The following is a 23,272-nucleotide window of genomic DNA, read 5'->3' on the forward strand; positions in this document are numbered from 1 at the left end:
ACTAACAGAACGTTAGACAGAAGATCAGCGGGATCTATAAGAGTTGAACAACGCAACGCTGATTTTAGGACACACTTCCCATCCTCTGGGAGAATCTCTTCTACCTCAAAAGGACTCATACCTTGGGAAAAGCCCTTGAGGAAACCACCCTGTGCCAGCCTCCTGAGAGCATAGACAAGCACATTTCAAAATCAGCTTAGAAACTTCACGTGGACAACTCATCAGAAAAATATAAGCATCATACATAGATCATTAAGGTTGGAAGAAACCTTAAAGGTCATTTACCCTAGTCCTGGCCCCACTGCAGTATTTCTTTCTATAATATCCCCTCCTCCAAACAATCTAGCTCTGCGATGTCCACCTAGGGGCCAACAGAGAGGGGCGCACTCTTTTTAGAGGCCGTCATAATTGATGATCAGTATTAGGAAAAAAGAGTTGGGACCATGACTGTAGCCCACGCTCCAAGAGTCCTCATGACGGAGAGCTCACTGCCTCCCATTCTTTCTTTGGCAACCCAGTTAGAAAGCTCCTCCTCATGAAACGAGCACTCTCCTTCAGTGTTGTTAGCAGTCCCAGTTAGTACAAAGTCTCAAGAAGATGACAACGTGCATGAATTCCCTTAAAATATTCATAACCCTCAGCCAGCAAATCAGAAATGTGCGCTGAGATATGCAGAGGTTTATAGCAACACTGTGTACAACAGGCAAACCTTGATGACAACCTAAATGTCCAAGAGAGAACTGGTTACATTAAACTCTAGGAGACCCACAAGACAGAATACTATACCATCACTGTTATTAAAAATCCTATTTTAAGAGGCTATTTAGGAACTGGCCCAGTGGCTCAGCAGTTAAGTTCGCACATTCCGCTTCGCCGGCCCAGGGTTCACCGGCTCAGATCCCAGCGCGGACATGGCACTGCTTGTCAAGCCATGCTGTGGCAGGAGCCCCACATATAAAGTAGAGGAAGATGGGCACAATGTTAGCTCAGGGCCAGTCTTCCTCAGCAAACAGGAGGATTGGCAGGGCTAATTTTACTTAGCAAAAAAAGAGACTATTTAATGACAAAGAAAAAGGGTCATTATAATATATTTTAAAGTGGAAAAAAGGTTATAAAACGTTACACAATGCCACTGAACTGCACACTTAAAAATGGTTAAGAGGGTAAATTTTATGTTATGTGTATTTTAACTCAATAAAAAAAGAAAAAAATGTTACGCAAATCTTTATTTCAATTTGTTTCAAAATATATACGTGTCTAAGTATGTCTGTATACAGCCCGCCCTGTGGTCCAGTGGTTACCATTTGGCGCTCTCACCGCTGCAGCCCAGGTTTGTTTCCCAGCCAGGGAACCACACTAGCCATTTGTCGGTTGTCATACTGTGGGGGCTGCGCGTTCCTTTGATGCTGAAAGCTATGCCCCTGGTATTTCACATACCACCAGGGTCACCCATGGTGGACAGGTTTCAGCAGAGTTTCCAGACTGAGACAGACTAGGAAGAAGGACCTGGCCACTTACTTCCGAACAAATTGGCCATGAAAACCCTATGAATAGCAGTGGAGCATTGCCTGATACAGCGCTGGCAAGTGAGAGGATGGCCAAAAAAGACTGGGCAGGGCTCTGTTCTGCTATACACAGGGTCACTAGGAGTTGGAATTGACTTGACACCACTCACAACAACAACAAATGTATGTATTCATAAGGACAAAAATTAGTAAAATAAAATAAATTGTTAGCAGGGACTATCTCTAGCATTATAATACCTTTTATTTTTGGAAATTTTGTTTTCCTTATAGTTCATAACATTTTTACTTCTGTAATCAGAAAAAAATATAGTTTGATTTTGACAAGAACTTTACTCTTTGTCACTACAGCAAGCAGCCTACCTCTCACGTCCCTTTCCTCTCATCCATCCACAGTGCCATGCCAGGTTCTCAAAGTTTGAATTCCACTGCTCCCCCCTTGCCTGGCCCTAGAAGGTTCCAGTTCCCCGTCTTTATTACTTTAGTCATAACACAAACCCAAATCCTCTTTACTTCTTTCTCTTCAGCAGGCTGAGACAAGGTGGCATTTTCTAAGTTCAACTGGAAGAATGAAAAAGGAAAACAATTACAGAAAAAACCAGTAGCTACAAAATAGTTTTGGCAAGACACTGTTGGTTCGCTCACTCAACAAGTCTCCACCTGTGCTGTCTAATACATTAGTCACTAGTCACATGCGGCTACTGAGCCCTTGACATGTGACTGGTTCAAAGAGAGATGTGCTGTCTGTGTCAAATAGACATCAGGCTTCGAAGCCTTCATATAAAAAAAAAGTCCAAAATATCTCATTAATAATTTTTATATTGACTACATGCTGAAGTGATTTTTGGATATATTGCATTAAATAAAACATATTTTAAACATTTACTTCACCTGGGTTTTTTTTAAAAAAATGTGGCTACTCGAACATTTCAAATTACATACATGGCTCGCATTCCAGTTCCATTGGCCAGCGCTGCCCCACCCCTTTCTCCCTTGTCTGCCTTTACAAGAAAGGTTGCAATGCTCAACACTCACTTCCCAGCCTCTCTTTCATCTCGGGGCAGTTGTGTGAGACAGTTTTGGCCAAGTGGAAGACTGCTGGGGTGGGGATGAGGATGGGGTTCTGAGAAAGCTTTTGCTTTTCTGATAAAAAGAGACAGACCCAGGGGCCAGCCCGGTGGCGTAGCGGTTAAGTTCACACATTCCGCTTCTGTGACCCAGGGTTCACCAGTTAGGATCCTGGGTTCGGACATGGCACCACTCATCAAGCCAGGCTGTGGCAGGCGTCCCACATAGAAAGTAGAGGAAGATGGGCACGGATGTTAGCTCAGGGCCAGTCTTCCTCAGCAAAAAGAGGAGGATTGGCAGCAGATGTTAGCTCAGAGCTAATCTGCCTCAAAAAAAAAAAAGACAGACCCAGTTGGCATTGCTCCTTTTCTGTTTCTTCCTGTCTTGAATGAAGGTTGGATGCCAAGAGCCAGGGCAGACTTATGAGGCCATGAGAACAAAAGCCAACCTACCAAGGAAGAGGGGAGAGAAAGGATACCCCAGCCCGAGCTGCCAGAGCAAGATTTAGCAGCTGAACCAATGCCGACAACTCCCCAATTCAGACCTGTTGTGAAAAAGATCTCTGCTTTTTTTAAGGCACTTTCCGTGGTATTCTGTTACCTGTCCAGGTTCCTAAGTGATGGAACAGTGAAGCTCCCAAAGGACAGAGCTCTGGCTCCCAGCCAACAAGCGTGCAGCCCATACCCCGGCACCAGCTTTCTAGGCCACAGCCCACTCTCTTCTCCCTCGGCTCAACTCCTCTCCAGCTTCGGTGAGGCCTCACTATTTCAGGCCCCTATGGGAACAATCTCATCTCCCTCAAGGTCAAGACCCAAAAGACCCAGTTTAAAACTTCAGACCCCCTAAGCAAAATCAACCACAATGATTAAAGTCCTATTTTAAAAGAATAGTTAATGACAGAAAAATGTTCATAATACATTTTAAAGTGAAAAAATAGGTTATAAAACGTTACACAAATCTTTATTTCCATTTGTTTCAAAATTTTCAGGCTGGGGAACGCACATCAGTTAGATGCTGGCAAAAGTGTGGTGACCAGGAATGCTTACCTCATCTCCAGGTCACACGCCTCCCCCGCCAAGGGAAGTAGCCACGGCCATCGAGAGCTGAAAGTTAATACTTAATTATATGAGAACTACAAATTATATGGAATCGAAACCAGCAAACATGCAGTAGCAGGAGGCAGGTTCCCTCACACGGGCCTGAGTCGTCAGAGGAAACGCTCCAGTCCCGTTGGGCTTCTCCAGGTCAGCGTCCCAGCTCTGGGCTGCCTCTGTTCAGAGCGTGGTCTTCAGTGCTCGGCCATTCTGACCTTCCTCTTCCAAATGTATCCCAGTCTGTCTAATTCTCTGCCAAGCGTGCCACTGCGGAAAAGAAAAGGCTGGCCCCCTTGCTGATCTGCATGACATGAGCTCTCGTCACAGCACTGAGCCGTCGAGCATCAACACGCACCACTGGCGGCCCAGCGCCTCTGGTCACCGCTGCCTGAACCCGAAGGGGCGGTCAACAGAAATGAAATTTTGTTGACACTAATAGATACTAGGAGGGCTTGGCACTGGGGATCAGTTGATCTAGGTTCTAGATCCAGCTTGTGGGACCTGGGACAAATCGCTATGATGGGAAAACCTCAGCTAAAACACCCCTCCAGTCTCAGACCTCTACCGTCCCCATGTGGCAGTTCCTCCTCCGCCGTGGAAAGCAGTGGAACTGGCAAACGGTGACAGATGTCTGCTGTCGCCCCTCCCACCTCCGCCAGCTCGGGAAACGGCGCCTTTCACCTAGGGCTCAGGCCCCGAGCCTTGGAGTCATTCATGGTCCTCTTTCTCTCCCACCCAACGTGGAATTCCTTAGCAGACCTTTTCAACTCTACCTTCAGACCTGAGTGCCTCTCATCTTTTCATTCCACTGCCGCGGTCCATGCTGTCGTCACCTCACACCTGGACTCCTTCCACGGCCTCCTAAGTGGCCTCCGCTTCCAGCTTCCATGCTGGTCCCTAAAATCCATTCTCTACCCAGTAGCCACAAAGGTCTGTTGGCTGAAACAAAGAGTCGGGTGATACCAGTGAAGGAGTTTACTCAATAATCAGGGTGAGGCGTTCGAACCCAGGCAAACAGCTGAGCAGAGCGCTCTGATGGAGCCACTCTGAGGACTGCGAGTTTAAGCGCAGCTTACATCTCTTTCATCAAACAGCGCACGTGCAGGGAAGAGGAAGAGAAAAAAACCTACAACTAGATTTTTAAAAAAGAGATAGAGCGCATCCGGACTTTTCTCTAGATTATACATTGAGGGTAACACAAACAAGAATTTCTTGGTTATACATCAAACAAGTTCCGAGATGCTGATGTTAGCTATGTGTGGAGGGAGGAAGGACCAGGATCGTTAATTAGTCCCTCCGTCTCTAAGAAATGCAGCTGGGAAACGTGAGAGCGAGGTCCCCCTTTATCTCTTCCTGCTGTGGATCTGTCCAGCCGGTGTGGGGTTGCCAGGTCACTTGACACAGGCTCAAGGTGGCCTGCACGGCTGCTCCACAGAACAGCTGCTTCACAGCACAGCACGGAGTTTATTGCACTGACTTAAAGCTTGCTTGCTAGCTTTGCCTGTTAGACCAGGGAGAGGGGTCCTAGCGATCTGTCCACAGTCCCCTCTTTTGGTCATTATCAACTCACAGTTGCATTCATGACCAATGGGGTGTTCCCTTGGTTTTTCTCCGACACGGTGGGGTACCTCTTATTTCCTTCCCTATCTTATGTGTCATTTATTACAGTGCCTTCTGGATCACTTCCGCCTTCCTAGCTAATATGATCGGGGCCTTGTCTTGTCATTGCCTTCGACACCTAGTATAACATTGGAACAACACGATAATTCACACAATCAAAATGACAAATCAAATGACCTGTCAATCAGGTCGTGTCACTCCTCTGCGCTCACTCCTCCAGCGTCTTCCCATCTCCCACAGAACAAAAATTTAAAGTCCTTTCCACCGTCTCTAACCTCCTAGTAATCTAGACCCCACACCTCTCTCCTCCTTCCACTGGCTCCACCATCGCCTCCTCTCCAGCTGCTCCGGCCTCCTGCCTCAGAGACTCTGCACGGCCATTCCCTCTGCCGGGAACGTCCTCCTGCCACTGAACGACCTTCACTTCCTCCAGGTCTCTGCTCACGTGTCACCTCCTTGGAGAGGCACTACGTGGTATATATTCTCCTGTCTGTCTCCTCCAACTAGAATAGAAGCTACGTGGTGGCAGGAGCTTCTTGTTCACTGCTCTATCCCCAGCACCCTAGTATAGTGTCTGGGAATGTGCTGGATGAACAAATAAATGCATAGAGATCTTGCTCAAAGCCTCTGCCTAACATTGTGCTGTCTTGCTGTCAAAGTTTCTACTGAAGGATAAAAAGAAACTTGTTCCTCGAGGTCCCAAAGACGTCACAGAGCTCACGCTGGTTGAAGCAGAGATAGGATGCCCCAGGCTCTGCCTGTTCAGGTAGTTCTTCTCCCCCAAAAGCAGCTCCTTATTGGGGGAGGGGCTCCTTTGAACCCTAAAACCCCACAGAATGGCATAAAAAGCATTGGATTAGATGATTCCTGAAGTCTTCTCTAACCCAAAGTCACACACAGGGAGGGGGCAGAAGAACTAGAAAGACCTTCCCTGGTCTGCCCTCCCCTGGAGCTGCTGCACTGCTCTGAAAGCGGCCACAGAGAGGCAGGAGGAGGAAGGGATGCCACGGGATGTTATCCCAGGATAAATGGGGCCCTGGCAAGCTGCGAGGCTGCAGCCATAAACTCGCATTGAGCCCTGCTGTCTCAGGAGTGTAACGTCAAGCAATCCACCAATAAGAGATGAGGAAACTGCATCAAGGAAGCCAGCTGATCCCTGGGGAGATGAGGACACAGGGCCTGACGTCAGCATGACACCAGACTCCTATCTCAGCAGTGGCTATGCTACAGAAATGATGCTGCTGTCGGCCTCACGGAAATAATACAGAAATCTGCAGCAGACGTCACCATCTGCAATCAACGACACCAACGCTGCAGGAGTCAAATCAGAAGGCCAGACAAGGTCAATGAACTTGTGTGTTAAACGAGGCAATGGGACGTCATACAGTTTCTGGAACAGTGTTCAATAAATGTTAGCTGCTATTAGTCAGGGCAATGTGAAATTGACTGTTACTAGAGCTTCCTGGGTGGATTTGCTCGTTCATTCAACAAACATCTGCTGGGTCCCTACTATGTCCTAGGCAACAAAGAGAGGAACAGGCTACAAAAGATTACCCTGTCTTTTGGAAGCTAACAATGTAATAACAATGATGATGGTGTCGATAGAGCCGCTAACATTTTTGAGCACTTGTTCTCCACCAGGTATTGCTGGGTCCTTTAAGTGCCATATCTCATATAATCATCACGACCGCCCTAGGTGTTACTAGCCTTGTTTCAAAGATGAGGAAACTGAGGCTCAGAGACTTACCCAAGGGCACACCCCGGGGTGGGTGGGGAGCTCAAATGCCCTCTGACTTTCAAAGCCAATTCCCTACGACCTCATGAAACACGCTTACTCTCTAACCTAGTGGATTAACACGTAAGGAGGGTACGCAGACGCCTCCCCTTCTACTTAAGGAAGTTAAGGAAGGGTTTCTGAAAACAAAAGGAAGAGAAAACTACCCTTAGCAGATGCTCCTGCTCCAGCTGGTGGAGGAGGTCAGCCAGGGAGTCCAAGTCTGGGAATTGTCGCAGCGGCTGGATTAGACTGACGGGCAGGAATACATCTTCCCAGACTTTTTATTGTGTGGAGGGATGGAACATCCTCATTTTACCTCCAAACTTCTCAGCATGTCTACCTAGTAGAAATACAAAGTATAAATTGAGAAATTTACTCCCCTTTGCAGAATCCCCATGGCATCTCATCCGTAACTTCCTCATAGCACTTGCCACTTTCTTACTATTCTGGAGACTCCCTGACACAGAAGGTGCTAACTAATTTTTACTGAATATATAACTATTGTCAACTTAAAAAGCAATTTTGCCTGTTATTTTATCTCAAAATGAGCTTATGAGAGAATAGCTAAAACAATGACAATTCGGGGTGTGCATGCTATGGCAAACCATAGGCGAAACCAGAAAACAAAGGAGGGGAGCTGCTTTTAGAGAGAAAAAGGGGGCGTATGGACGGGAGTGGGGGCTGAGGGGCTGTTCTAAAGGGAAGTTCTCTGGGGGAAAGTCACAGCTCAGGCTCGCAATGTCTTCTCGTTGGCTGGGCTGTTGCTGGGTGGGGAGAAAAGTCTTCCTTCAGTAGTAAAGTAGTTTTACTTCCCATGAAGGTGCAAGCTTCCCTCTCTTCCTGTTTGTTGTAATTGATGATGGATGACAGGGCCTGAGAGCTCCCCCTACAGGCCTTCCCGACTCCAATTTAGTTAAGGTTTCTTTTATCAATTTCCACACTAGGAAAGGCTAGCCATACACAAACAAATAGTAACAGGCACTCTGTTGAAAGAGCCCTAAAGATAGAGGAGGAAACTGTAACTGATCTGCCCAAGGTCACACAAAGAACCAGCAGCATAACAAATACCCAAATCCAGCAGACTCACAGCCCAGTGATCTTTTAGGACACCATACTGCCACTTCTAACTCGGTGAAAGGCTGAAAAACTTCGAAAGGGAAAAGGAGAAATGTGGGCAAACAAATCTGTAATCTAGCCAGAGGCTAAACGTCCTTGTGGTAGCAGGACAAAAGCAGTCCTCCAATTCACAAGCACCTGCGGGCAAACAGCTGGTAACAGTGGTAACAATAGAATTAGGGTAATGATGGAGAGCATTCATATAGCACTTGCTGTGTGCCTGGCACCATTCTAGGGACTTTACAAATATTAGCTCATAATGCTCACAACGGTTAGGTGTGTACTAGTTCCATCTCCATTTTTCAGTGAGGTAAGGTTTAGCACAGAGAAATTAGGTAACTGGCCCAAGGTGGCCTCATAGCAACTAGCATTTATTGAGCACTTGCCATGTGCCAGAAACTGAGTCTAGAAACTGGACAAGTCCCATTACCTCGCTTAACATTCAAAGCATCCCTAAGATAATTACAATCAATCATTATCATCACTTTCAGATGAAGGTAGCGCGGGTCGAGGAGGGCGACTTGTCCAAGCCCACTGAGCTCAGAGCCAGTGCTTGTAATCACTAGCGAAGTCGCTACGTGCAGGGTGAGCTGATACAGCCTGGGAGCGAGGGGACCGGGCACTGGGCAGAGCCCATGCAGCGTCACGGCGGAATCCTCAGCTAGGGCCACGCCGGGGTCAGATCTGAGCGTGAGGAAGGCCCTCCGCCTCTCCAGATCGCCCCAGCTGGGAGGTTTCCGTGCCGGCATCTTCCGCGCACGGCGAGTCGCCACTGCCCCCTGCTGCCCGCTACACCTGGAGCCCAGTCCCCCGCCCATCTCGGCCCTCCCCGGGGAGAGCCCTGCCTGCAGTTGAAGGCGCACGGCCGCCGGGCCCTGGTCCACTTGCAGCACGACCACCACACCCAGCCCGCCACAAAGTTCCCCAGTCCCCGCCCCACCCGGGAGAAAACCCAAGTCGACTGCCCTGCACTTTCTGCACTCTTCCCTCCGCCCTTACTTCCCTTTCCACACCTCCGTCCTGCACTCCCTTCGTCCCTTTCCCTGGGACGCCAGGGCTTAGCCCAGCTGCCTCCCCTGGACGCGGCGCCAGGCCCGTGTCGCCCAACCTACGGTTGCCATGGTGACGCGGGCCCGGGGAGACGCGCCGGGAGGGACCCGATTCCCGCGCCACAGGCGCGCGCCCAGAGTCGGGAGAGCTGGCCCAGCGCCCCCGGTTGCCATGGCGATGCGGAGGCGCGCCGGAAGGGCCGGGCGCGTGGTTGCAGGCGCGCGCCCCGGCGCCCTTGCTCGACCCTGGCCTGGGCATTTGGGTCTCCCAGGAGTCGCGGGAAGCTCCTTGCCGCCCTCCCCGCCGGGCTGCACCACCCAGCAGCAAGAGGAACGAGGCCTGGGGGACTCAGAGACTGCCTCTGGACTCTCCGAATTCCAAGGGGCCTCGGCGCCGCAGCCGTTCGGGTCTCGTCCTCGTTTTCCCGCCATCAGTGCCCGGTAGCCCCCGGTTGCCATGGTGATGCGGGCCTCGGAGGAGGTCGGATCACTAGTGGCAAGGGGTCCGCTCTCCACTTCCCACCAGCCCCCGACTGTGGATAGTAAATGGGGATGAAAGAGTTACACTAGGGGCCTACCAAGATTCTTAGGACTGTCGGGGTGGAGGGCTTTTCCCGGCATTGGACAGCTTCCTGGGGCCCCTGGTGACTTCACTCTCTTGGCTTCTCCTCGCGGGGTGAGGGTGCACGGGGGTGGCTGATCCCTGTCGCTGCAGGACCGCCTGACGTTTTCGAGGCCGCTTAGTTTGGGTAGCATGGATGTGCCATAATAAATATGACCAGTCTCCTGCTAGAGGACATTAACTTTGATCCAATCTTTTGTTCCTACAAACAATGCTGTAGTAAGATCCCTGTATATACCTCTGTGTACATGTGGAATTTTCTCCGTGGAATAAATTTCCAAAAGTAAAATTGCTGTGTCAAAAGCCAAATGCAATTTTAATTTCCTTGGATATGACCAAATGGCTCTCCAAAGACACTAGCAAATTTACCTCCCCATCAAAACTGGAATTTCATAATTTTTTTTGAGGAAGATTAGCCCTGAGGTAACATCTGCCAATCCTCCTCTTTTTGCTGAGGAAGACTGGCCCTGAGCTCACATCCGTGCCCATCTTCCTCTACTTTACATGTGGGATGCCTACCACAGCATGGCTTGCCAACCGGTGCCATGTCCACACCCGGGATCCGAACCGCGGCACCCTGGGCCTCCGAAGCGGAACGTGTGCACTCAAACGCTGCACCACCCGGCTGGCACCCCTCCATAAAGTTTTAATAACAAATTTAAGCTGGGCAATCTATTTTAGTTTGATTGGTTATTTGAACCAGATCTGATTTTCCCAGTTTTTGTAATTTTCAACGTTATCCTCAAGATATGAGTTTTCTGAAAGTTTTTTTAAAAATAACTTTAGGAGGTGCCTTCTTAACTGTTGTCAGTTTTATTTTGTACTATTTGTTTCTACCAGTGATAGTCATTGTGAATCGGAAAGAAGGCTGATAATTTTTATCTACTTCTTGACTCAAGAACCAATGAGTAAGGCAAAGATGTAGGACCTGGATACACAGCAAAGTACAGATGTTCTGTTTTACTGGGCAGGCTGACCATGTGCCACCATGTCCTTACTAGGTACTGGGAACACAAGACCCTGCTGTGAAGGAATTCATGGTCTAATCAGAGAGAGAGAGAAGCTGGCTGGCCTCAATTTGCCAGTTGGACGAGAATGAAAAAGGCCTTCCAGATGAAGGGAACAGCCGAATACAAGGTGTTTATTCATTCAGGAAATATTTATTTTTGCCTGCTCCATGCCAGAAACTGGGCTGGGAGCTGGGAATGCAGGGATAAACAAGTTTCATGAGGTCCCTGCCCTCTTTGACGGTGACTCGTAATCCGAGATGTGAAGGATGAGTTGGAATGTCTTTCCTGGCAGAGGGAACAACCCAAGCCCTGCAGTGAGAATAGGCCCTTCTGAGGGCATGAACGCAGGCCAGAGAGGCTGGCATAAAGTGGACTGAGGGAGGGCGCTGGGGGAATGAAGGCGGTAGACTGAAGTTGGGTTCTGCAAGGCCGTGTCCACCACGCTAAGAAGTTTATATTTTAACTTAAAAGCAACAAGCCAGGGAAGAGCATCAAGAAAAGGAGTGGTCTGATTAGATTAGAAATACATTTTTACCATGTCTGTGTGGAGAGTGGATGGGGGCAGGGGAGAATAAATGCCATGAAACCAATTAGAAGGAGACTGCTGCAGTTGTTCAAGGAAGCGATGATGGTAATTGGGCCACGTGGTATCTGAGGAGGGACGTATTCAGTGGAGCAAGTGCTGAGGATGGAATCAGATGGGCATGAATGGAGGGCTGTGTGAAGTGAGGGACTATATTGTGAGAAATATGGACGGAATCGTGTGCCCCCCCACTCATATATTGAAGTCCTAATTCCCAGTACCTTAGAATGTGACTGTGTTTGGAGACAGGGTCTTTAAGGAGGTAATTAAGGGTAAATGAAGTAATCTGGGTCGGCCCTAATCCAGAATGACTGGTCTTTATAAGAAGGGGCCGGCCCCGTGGTTAAGTTCGCACACTCCGCTTCGGCGGCCCAGGGTTTCTCCGGTTCGGATCTTGGATGCGGACCTAGCACCGCTCATCAAGCCATGCTGAGGTGGCGTCCCACACAGAGGAGCTAGAAGGACCTACAACTAGAATATACACCTATGTACTGAGAGGCTTCGGGGAGAAGAAGAAGAAGAAGAAAGGAAGATTGACAACAGATGTTAGCTCAGGTGCCAATCTTAAAAAAAAAAAGAAGAGGAAGAGACACCAGGGATCCCAAGAAAAGGTCATGCAAGGACACAGTGAGAAGGCAGCCATCTGTCAAGCCCGAGAGAGAGGCCTCAGGAGAAACCAAACCTGCCCACAACCCTATCTTGGACTTCTAGCTTCTAGAGCTGTGAGAAAATATATTTCTGTTGTTTAAGCCCCTGAGTCTGTGGTATTTTGTTGTGCCGGCTCTATGGGACTAATACAGACCCAAATGTCTAAATAATAGGGCAGTTGGGAAATCAATCGTGGTGGTGCATCCTTATTGTAGAAAAGAGTCTTAGCCCAAGATATGCCCATGCAAGTTCAGGATTTTGACTTCATGAGGAGGTTCATTTAATCTCCTCTCTTTGGCTTGGAGGAATTTCACTGCATTTACAGGGACCAATACTGTGCTTCAGGAGCCGCCACCAGGCTGTCCTCTCCCCAGTGGCCTAGTCGGTGCCGGTGGTAGTTAAGTGTGCTACTTTATAGCAGTGGCAATCTCAGGCATCACTTGCATTGTTTCCTTTGTCTCTGTCACTGTGGGTTTTTTTCAATTTCATAACTTTGAAAATCATGTATGTGTTTTGATTATAAACTCTTGCAGTAATTGTACGCCATCAGTTTACATAGTAAGTATCCTTTCTACTTATGAAAATTCCCCTACAAACTTTTTTGGGAACAAATTAACCTTGTAATAAAGGAGGAAGGCTATTCAATGCAAATATTCAAAAGAATAAGACAGGAAAAATGAGGCAGCTCTACATACACTGACATGAAAGACGCCCAAACAGGATGGTGAAGTGGAAGAAAAGATACAGGTCGATTATGAACCTGTTTTTGTTTTTTAATAGAACCATTTGTTAGTAGATGCTTAGGGAAGAAATCTGGAAGCATGTGCAGCCAACCTTTAAAGTACTGTAAAAATTCTACCATTTAAAGATCTGAGTTCTGCCAAATGAGCCCTGTTGGTGATATCCTACAGCAGGGAAACCGCGGTACATGGCGATATGCTGAAGGCCAGTGAAGGACTGGCACAGCCACAGCCCCCCAGGCTGGGATTCTCATGCCTACTGTCCAGGACACATGACTGAGGCTGGCCTTCTGGGTCAAACCACAGAGCAAATGCTAACAAAGCTTGATGTCTATCTTATTTTAAGATGAACATAGCCATAAATACAAATCCTAACATTCTCTTCTTCTCCCACCCCAATGGATCATTTTGCTCTCCCGATGTGCCCTACTGGAGAGAACACCAATTTTTTTCTAACTATCCAGATAGACTACTCTACAAATGGAGTGGATGGTGTTTCATTAGAACAGTCTGTTTATGCAATTAGAATACAATTTTGTGTATAAAAGATCCACTGTGTATGATTCAGAGAACATGACTGTTCTGAGAAAGGAGGCACCAACACGACCGGGTATTGGTTTTCTTAGTTGAGAAAGGAGGACGACGGACTTTGATGATCTTGACGAAGGCTTCCCACCGGCTTCCTGAAGCTCCTGGCCCTCTCTAGCCATTGATTGAGCAGTTGAAGTGGCTGTACTGAAATGAAGTGGTGTCCTTGAAGGAAATTGTGTCCAGGGTGACTGTGCAGCAGTGTGATACGTGGCAGTCTTTGAAATAAAAATATTTAAAGTCCTTTAGTGTGATTCTGTGTAGTTCTTCCACACTGAAGAGGCTCTGTTTTATAAAACTTGAATTTCATAAAAGAATTTAATAGTATCCTTTCATAATACATCAAAATATTGGTTTTCAGATTTTTAACTACTTCTGCTGGAGATGGAGGTTCTGGAAAGAAGCTTAAACTAAATGCTAAGTGCTGTTACCAAGTGGAGAAATGAAGATTGCACATTGCCAAAATGGTTGCGTACATTTTTGAGAAATTATTTTGTTTATCAAAACAAAATTCGTAGAACTCTTGAGCAAAAATGCATTAACGATCAAAATGGCATTGAATTAGAAAAAGTTAATGAAGCAATAGGACACTCTTTATTGAAACCCTCTGTGCTAGTGTTGGTGCAGGAAGCACAGTGATACTGGCTGACATTTATCGTGACATTTATTGTACTGTGTGGCAGGCTGAGCAGATCAAAGGGGTGGGTTATCTGCACAGCTGCCCAGAGCACTCGTCCATAAGCAGCACTAACACAGCGAGGTGACAGACTGGAAATCTGGTGCCAGTTGCTTGAGAGTTTCCCACAGCATTCTTTCAGAGTTGGCAAACTGTTAAGTGGTCCCACTCCCACTGATGTAGGCGGCACAGGATGAGGGGGGAGGGGCTTTAGATCAAGCGGAAGAGGCAACTTTCAAGGTAGGCCTACATGAAGGTGAAGAGGAGCCAGCTACGTGGGGTACCAAGAGAAGAGTGTTCCAGGCAGACGGACAGTGAGGGCAAACGAGCTGGTCCCAGGTGTTCAGGAAAGAAAAGGGAGGGCACTATGGCTGGAGCAGAGAGAGCCTGGGAAGGAGGTGTCAATAGGATTGGAAGGTAGGCAGGAGCCACGGGAAGGGAATAATAATCGATATTATTTGAGCTGCGATGGGAACACATTAAAGTTTTCAACAGGGGAGTGGCGTGAGCTGACTTACCTTTGAAAAGACCCACTTGGTTGATGTGTCGAGAGAGGCTCCAGGAAGACAAGAATGGAGGCAGAGAGCGTAGATAAGCAGGTACCGGTGTAGGATTATCCAGTGAAAGATGATGGAGGTGAGAGGTGTGGATGATGGGGATGAAGAGAAGTGGATGGACTTGAGATGAAACTTCTAGTTAGAACCAACAAGGCTTGAAGAGAAGCTGGGTGATCTAATATAACTCCTAGGATTATAGTTCATGCACCTGGGTGGATGGTGAATGGAGTAGCCATTTACCGATATATGGCAGACATATTGGACACGTGGGAAGACAAGATTGTGAGTAGAGGGTCAAGGGTTCTGTTTGGAACATGTTAAGTGTGAGATGTCTATTAAACATGCAGGTGACGATGTCAGTAAGCAGCTGGGTATCCAAGTCCCCAGGGAGAACTCAGGGAAGAGGCCAGAGTTGGAGACAGGAATCTGTGACTCAGCATATAGGTGCATTAAAAACCACAGGGCAGAACGAGATGCTCCAGGGAGACGATGTGGGCAGGGAGGAGCAGGAGCTCAGGGCTGGTCCCTGAGGAATGCTGGCCGTCAGACGCCAGGCGGAGGGAGCCCTGCAGAGGAGACTGAGAAAGAGCAGCTGGCGAGATGGGAGGGACTTCCTTGGGATTGATTCCTTTCAGACATGGAAGGTGGAAAATTCCAAATGTGTTCCATCACATGTAGTGCTTATAATATGTTTTTTAAGTTTTTGCCACATAAGGAAGAGTCTCATGCAGAGGACCCATCTTTTACTGCCAGTTCTCCTGCCTTTACCACCTGCTCTGTTTGCAGAAGTCAGACGGGAAATGCTGTTGAGAAATTAAGGGAGTCTCACCATCGCCCCAATTGCTGTGGCTCAAAAGCTGTCCCGACCCCATTTTACTTACCCCCCACATTTAAGGCATCAACTAGTATTGTTGGTTCTATCTCGTCAATAGCCCACATGCCCGCATTTCTCATGCCCTCACTGCTGCCACCCTGTCCCAAACCATTATCTTCTCTTTCCTGGAGAACAGCAGCCCTCCCTAACTGGGCAGGGCTGGGCTGCTGCCTCCACCGTCAAGCTCCGAGGAGCCGTCCTCCATCCAGTAGCCAGAGGGCTCTCTCTAAAATATAAATCAGAATGTTACTTCCCCTTAAAACCCTCCAGAGAAATAACTTAAGTGACTATCAGTAGGGAACTGGTTAAATAAATATGGTACACCCACGGAGTGGAACCCTATGCAGACATACCCAAAAAATGATAATGAGAACGCCCTACCAGTGCTGATACAAAGGCTCTCCAGGATGGGAAGGGAAACAAGCAAGGTGTGAATGTTATGCCACCGTCTGTAAAAGCAAAAGGGATGGGGAGTGTGTGTGTTTGATGTCTTTATGTGTAATATCTTACGGCAATGGAAGCAAACACAAGAAACTAGTACCTAAATGGCTTCCAGGGAGAGGATCTGGGCAGGTGGGGGAAGCGAGGGAGGGAGATAGTTTACCTTTCGGTACTCCTGAATTTTGAATCAGATGACCCTATTACCTGTTCAACGATAAAGCAATTAAATTAGAATGTTTACACGAATTAAATCATGAACTCTCTCATCTCACTTAACAGATAATCTAGTCTCCTCGTCCTTCTTCGCTACAAAGCCTCACAACGGGGCCTCGCCCATCTCTGCTCTCATCTTCCAGCACTTTCTCACCAAGTTCCAGCCACTCTGCTCCCTCCTGAACCTCAACATGCTAAGCTTAGTCCCTTCTTGGGGCTTTGCTGTTCCTGACCCCTGTACCTTGACCTCCCCAGATAGCCCTCCATACTTTCTACTCAGAAGTCCCTTCCTCAGAGACGTCTTCCCCGACCCCAATTTAAATTTGCTACCCCTCGCCTCCCATCGCTGCAAATCCACATTCTACTTTCTTCACAGCAATGACCATCATCTAAAATTGTTTTATTTACCTGCTTATTGTATGTCTCCCCGCTATGCTCATACGCCACCATAATCTTGGTGCTTAGAACACTGCCTGGCTCATACTATACAATAAATATTTGTTAATGACTGAGCGAGTGTTTTTCTATTTTTGCTGCAACCTTCTAGAGGTCCTGACAGCCATGATATTTATAATAGCTCTTGTTTCGTTTCTTTACAGTTCACAGTGACAGCGCACAGACTAGAGTTCTAATCCTGGCTTCTCTTCTTAGCTCTGTGACCTTGGGCAAGTGACAAACCTCACTGGGTTTTGTGAAGATGAAGTGAAAGCTGAGGTATAAAGTGCCAGTCCTGGCAGGCTTCGCTCGTGGAGCCTCACCACAACCCAGGGAGAAGGCTGAATGGGGATGACTGTCATTCTGTGGAGGATGAGGGGATGCGCCCACGGAGGGGAGCGACCTGTCCAAGGTCAGGTTACCCGGGCAGCAGAGGCAGGTCTCCACTCCAAGGCTTCTGGCTCCCTGCTCAGCACCTGAGCGCCACAGGCTTTTCTCCTCACTGTTCTGACTGTGCAGGAGCCCCGGCCCCTCCCCGGGCATGGAGTCTATGCTTGTAATCAATCACCACGATAATTTCCCCCTTTACTGAGAATTGGTCGTTTGTCTTTTGATTTTCTCCTCATCAATGGTTGATACGTTTTGGCCCGGAAAACAGTACATAGAGTTTCTAAACAACATCATCAAATTAAACGCAGTGACGCGCCGACTTAGGGAAGCCGTCATCTCTCCGTTTCTGAAAAGCAATGAAACGGTTGATCAGTTTCACCTCCGTGCGTTTATTCGTTATAACTGACAGAAACACCAACACTTAAAGCTGGAGAATTGAACCCGTCTTCTAACATAAGTGCTGAAATGCAAAGTCATTTTCCAGACATTGTGTTCATATTTTATTTTCTCAATTTAGACCGCAGACCGCAGGAACAAGGGCTGGATTTGTAAGGACCTGGAGGAAGCAGTGAATCTCTGAAATCTGACAACAGATGTCACCAGCACTGTGTTGCTCACAGAGCCATCGTGCTACCTGGCATCTCAGTGCTCATACATTTTCTTTGGCGTAGTAAAATTTTTTGCGAGAATACAGTGGCTCATTGTCAAAAATTTCTGCGTCATTGTGCCACCACATCTGACCCTGCTTATCCCCGCAGTGACCTTAGGCAGTCACAAACATCATCTCCATTTTGTGAGCAGAGAAACTGAGGCTCAGAGGGGCCCAGTATTGCCCAAGGTCATGCAGAGGATGACACATGCCTGTCTGTCTCCAAAGCTGTGCCCTTTCCATGCTCTCCTTGGTTAAAGTCCAGCGCCCCCATAGACAGTCCCCAAAGGGTGCCAGCCGTGGAGAGTGTTTACCTTGCAGCCATCCTTCTGAGCCAATTAGAGCTACTCAGTTTAGGAATATCAGACTGAAGCAGATCAATAGAGGCAGAGCAGGCTGAAATGCAGAATTTAAACGAGCAAAATGAAGGCACGAAATCTCCCGGAAGCAGAATCCCAATAGGCCCCCTAGCTTGCAGCTCCCTGATGCTAAGGCACTGACATTTGAAAAGCCTTAACAAAGTGTGTGTCCTATTTTCCCTTTCCGCCTCCCCTCTGTGAAGTGGCAATCAGCTTTGTCGTTTGTTCTCCGGGAAACCAGTCAGGGTGTGCCAGGGAGACCACAACTGAGAATTTAAGATGTCTCTCTCTTGCAAAATCTAGGGAACAAAGGAGCTGTTTTGTGCTCTTTGATTCACGTCAGTCTTCAGTACAGTGCGGAGAATGCATTCATCATGACGCCAAAGCCAGCAGAGGCTGGGCGGGGCCGGGATGCAGGAGTGTGAGGCACGGAGGCCACCCTCCGTCCTTTGGGGTGGGTGACAAGGGGGACACCAACATTTGCTAGCCCCTGCTGTGGGCCAAGTGCTTTGTACACGTGGTCCTACCTAATGTGAACGACTTGCTAAGTAGCTAAAACCTCCTCCTCTCATTTTACAGATGGGAAAGCAGAGCCTGAGAGGTCACGTGACTTAGCCAGGCGCCAGAGCCTGTCTAAGGCAAGTCCCTCTGATCGAAACCATCTCATTCTCCGGTGAATTCCCGCTCTTGGTGTTCCCAGTGCCAGGCCCCTCCCTGGGCCCTTCTCCCGGCTGGATCATCGGAGAAGTGACCTCAACATCCGCGTTCTGATCTAGGCCATGCCAGTATCTGGCTGGGCATGCATGGACAGGCCACTTCATCCAACGATAAAACTAGGATGCTAGTCACCATTCCAGGCTCAAATGAGACCCCTCAGCACCCTTGCTGGAGCTCCAGCTGTGAGTAGAGTGTTCGCGCCAGGCAGCTACCACTCTACAAATAACTTTAAAAGATTAACTAGAGTCCAAACATGAAGAAAGCATGCTTTTCTGAAGAAGGCGCTTATAACGGGAGGGTACATGTAACATTTCCGTGTAGTTCTGTTTCCTCCACTAAACCAGCTCTGCTGCCCCATCAGGCTCCTCACGTGGGGCCTCACACACAGGATGCTGATAACGCTGCAGCATCAGAAGGCGGAGAAAGAAGAGGCCACACTAACAGACGGAGCCCAGGGAGGAGCGAGTCCTTCAGTCTGGGTGAATCTGAGGCCCGTTCTGACTGTGCCGACAAGGTGCCTGGTCTGGTGCCAGGGGTGTGGGGAGCTTGGTCTTCTGGAGGAGACAGAGCAGCCTGGAGGCCCCAGCCAAGTTGCGGAGCCCTCCCGGCACACGAGCACCAGGGTGAGGCTCCCTGCGCTGGGCACGGCAGCTGGGGGTCTGCACCCCTTGGATGCTTTAACACCTGAGGTTCCCAGGGGGTCCTAGACAAGCGCCCTGCTCAAGGCCACTCAGTAACTGAGTGCCTCAGGTGGATCCAGACCCGGGGTCAGCCAGCTCAAGCGCTTGCACTCAAGCCTCAGACTCTCCCAGGGGAAAATTCACCCAGAGACACTAGTAAAAAATGAGAAATCTGGAGTCCGCCCCCACCCCCATTATGATCCCAGCGGCCTGAGTGGGGCGGAAATTCTTCTCTTTAACAAGTACCAAGGTGACTCTGTTACGGGCTGTCCAGTCCACCTTGGGTACAAATAAGGAGGCTGTAACAGCCCTGAGGGTTCACCCGAATGGCCCAGAACAACTCGAGCCGAGAGGAACTCAGCATCTCCTCTGTCCCGGGCGCTGTTCTGAGGGCAGACTAACTCCCTGCTCCTCCTAGCAAATCCAGGAGGAGGGAGCCATCGTCATCTCCACCGCACAGCGCTATGTCATAAAACACTACGTTATATTATACTATATTACTATAATATGTGATGAAGGAGGAAAGGGAGCCATGCAAATCCAGGTTGGCGAAGACATCGCTGACATATTATAAATGAGGAAACTGAGGCCTAGAGAGGGGACATAACTCGGTCAACGTGACAGAACTTCTCATGGCCAGACCGGGTTCTGGACATCTGGAACCAGGCCTCTGGACCACCATGCTAAACAGGCTCTCACAACATGCTGAAGGAGCCCGGGAAGGAGTGACTGGTGCTACCCGGGATGCTGGCTGCGGACAGAGTGGTCAGACACACGAGCTAGGAGTCCCATGAGCCAAAGTCGACCCCATGGAGCAGGCGGAGATGATAGTCATAGATAGGGCCTGAGAGTTTCTGCTGATCAGAAACTCTCTGGGGCAGGGCTCAGTCCTCAGTGTTTCAACACATGCTCTAGGTGACACTAAGGCTCGCTCAGGTGTGAGGACCACTGAGCTAGGTCATCTCGAGGGGGTGGGTGTCGATGCCCTGCAGCCCCCAGTTCAGGCTCCTCCACGTCCTCTTGGCCTTGAGGTTTCTGGGCGTCTTAGTTTCCTGGTTGGCGTCTCAGTTAATCCCACACGCGTAATCACTAGTTGGCAGAAGGGAAGGGAGGAGCGGGACGGCTGGAGCCCAAAAGTGCTTCAGTTTTGAAAACAATGATTCTGAGGCCAGAAGCACTTCTGCAGAGAGACATCCTCAGTGAGTGTGACGGCGTGGGCCTGCTTGACCCCTCCGAGGGTGTTGCTGAGTGGGCACCAGTGGCCTCTTTAACAGCCTCATTTCCAGCTCCATTGTCTCTAAGTGCAGGCTTCCAGCAGGACCTCAAACACGTTAAGTGCAGAGACCACGGTCGCACGTCCCTCTTCCTGGCCCTCGGGAGTTGGGGTGTAACCCGCAGCGCTCCGCCCTGGTCCTCTACCGGGTCCCCTGACGCACTGCTCCAGCCGCGTGGTCCTCCCGCCCTTCTGCGCATGTGCTGAGCCCGCTCCTCGCTCAGGACAGTGGCGCCGGCTCTTCTCTCTGCCTAAAAGGCCGTTCCCCAGGCCCTTGCGGGGTTTGCTCTATCCCTTTGTACAAGTCTCTGCTCCAGCGCCACCGCATCAGAGAAGCCACCCTGGCCACTCTGGCGAAAGTGGCCACCCATCCCCACTCCATGCTTGGTTTTGGTTTTCTTCCACCTGACGTTATTCAACACTTTTATCTGTTTATTCTACACCACCCCTCTCCACCAGAATGTAAGCTCCGTGAAAGCAGACACCGTTTTGTCCACCGCTAAAATCCGGGCTGCTAGAACAATACCAAGCACGTGAAAGGAACCGAATCGTCGTTGAACGAATGAAATGAATGAGGTCTTCCTGATCTACGTGGCTGAAGTAAGCAATCGCATTGGGCAGCGGCAGACACAACTTTGAGATTCTCGCCCTTGGGCTGAGAATGAGGCCTGGGGCTACAGTAGTCTAGGTCAGAAGCACTTATTAATCATTCATTCATTTGTCAATATTCCAAAGTATGTTAAATGTTCCCCCCCGCTAGAAAGCAGGCATTAGCCAGACGGTGATTAGCACAGATGAGCAGCACCCTGGAAATCCTGGAGCTTACTGTCTAAATACTACAAAATAGTCACGGAAACAAAATATAAATGTGCAGCAAGGAGAGGTGCCGGGGTGGTGATAATTTTATCCAGTGATAATTTCTCTGCCAAACCAATTTGAAAATATATTGAACTCAAAGTGCCTTGTACTTATATTAGAAGTGGTGGGTAAGAACTCTGAGCTGGAGTGCCCAGGTTCAAATCCCAGCTTTACCACTGTGTATCCTTGGGGAAATGAATCTCTCTGCCACAGTTTTCTCTTGTGTAAGGTAGGGGATAACAGTAGTGCTCACCTCAAAGGGTTGTTGTGAGGATTGAATTAGTTGATACATGGAAAGAATTTAGAACAGTGTCTAACTCACAGGATGCATTCATCAATGTTAGTTATTATTTTTGTAAAATTTAACGTTGACTGGTATTGTTATCTCCAACAAACAGATAAAAATCTGCAGTACAGACAAGCCAAGGTTGTTAGGTAAAGGGATAGAAACATAATTCAAACCCTGTCTGACCCCTACATTATCAGATATCTCAGCAGCCAAGATAAGTAGGACTGGCTGGGTAGGTCACTTCTTGGTGCAAAATTCCAAAAGGGATCTAATAAGTTTGTGGGGACAGACTAAAGGGTGAATGGTCCTAAAGTAATTAAGGCACCTTGACATAAGCCGTTCATTCCTTGCTAATTTTCCATATATATATGCTAAGCACCAGGCCCAGGGCTGGAGAGGCAATAGTGAAATAAACGAGAACATTTCCAAGGATCCTGACTTAAAGAGAGCACAGTCTCATGGAAGAGATATGCCAGTAAACAGAAAAAATAACACAAAACTGTTAGGTGTTGTGCTTGAGTACCTTTCAAGCTAGGTCTTACCTGATGTCACATTTATAGATGGAAAAAGTTCTGCTGGCCTTGGCTCAGTCTTCCTTAAGTTTAGGACCAATCTGGATGCTATTGGCTACAAGTAATAGAAACATATCATAATAAGGATTCTTTTTTAAACCTCCATAACAAGAAGTCAAAGAAGTTAGTAGGCATGGAATGTCCAGGATTGGCTAAGGCAAAGATCCAGTTCCATCTTTGAAGCAACTTCCAGAATGTTTGCATGAGGAGCTCTGCAGACCATCTCCCCAGGGAAACAACCATAACTGGTAAAATTATTTTTAAAAAAACTTTAAAAAGTCCCTTGAAATTGTCTCATGGACGTGCAGCAAATGAAGAAACATTTCATGGGAAGTAAGAAGAGCAAAACTCTATGCCATTTGAGCCGTGGTTTGTTCCCCCCATGCTCTCCCAGCTCAGGAGGATGAAGCTGTGCCCCACGTGGGTGCAGATAAGAACATGGGACTCCCTCTTTCTCCAGATCCATGCTTAGACCTAGAATACTGCAAGCCACCAGAAATTCTCGTCCCACCCAGCTCCGTGCTACAGAGGCTAATTCCAGGCAAGAGTGGCTGAGAGGTCTGGGACTACTTTCCTCTATCCAGCCCCCACTCATAGAACACAGGCTCTACCCAAGTCATGGCAGGCTGAGAATACTGGGACCCTGATTGCCTGACTCCAGCTCAGTCATAAAGTGGAGGTTCCATACCAGGAGAGGCAAGTCAAGAGGACCAGAGGCCATGACCCCAGCACCCTACTTGTACAGCGGCAGGGATGTTACTGCAAGAAGAGCAGGCTACTAGAGGAGTGGTACAAAGCTTTTGCCCAGGGGAAGAAGGGAAGCCTGAAGAACAGAAAACCTTGATGCTTTC

General features: G+C 48.5%; 1 long non-coding RNA gene across 3 annotated transcripts in view; it reads right to left on the minus strand.

Moving 5' to 3' along the window:
- Positions 1 to 9,517: 9,517 nt before the first annotated feature.
- Positions 9,518 to 23,272, minus strand: part of LOC138920173 (uncharacterized) — a 32,868-nt gene continuing 19,113 nt past the window's right edge. For 2 of the 3 annotated variants that reach the window (XR_011430915.1, XR_011430914.1), the window contains exons 2-3: positions 22,392 to 22,476; positions 9,518 to 17,370 (exon numbers count right to left, since the gene is read on the minus strand). This is a non-coding gene — a long non-coding RNA (uncharacterized lncRNA). Of the gene's footprint in view, positions 22,477 to 23,272 lie in introns of all 3 variants that reach the window. The other variant, XR_011430913.1, reaches the window with a different exon arrangement.

This window comes from Equus caballus, chromosome 22 (genome assembly GCF_041296265.1).
Source record: "Equus caballus isolate H_3958 breed thoroughbred chromosome 22, TB-T2T, whole genome shotgun sequence".
NCBI classification, from domain to species: domain Eukaryota; kingdom Metazoa; phylum Chordata; class Mammalia; order Perissodactyla; family Equidae; genus Equus; species Equus caballus.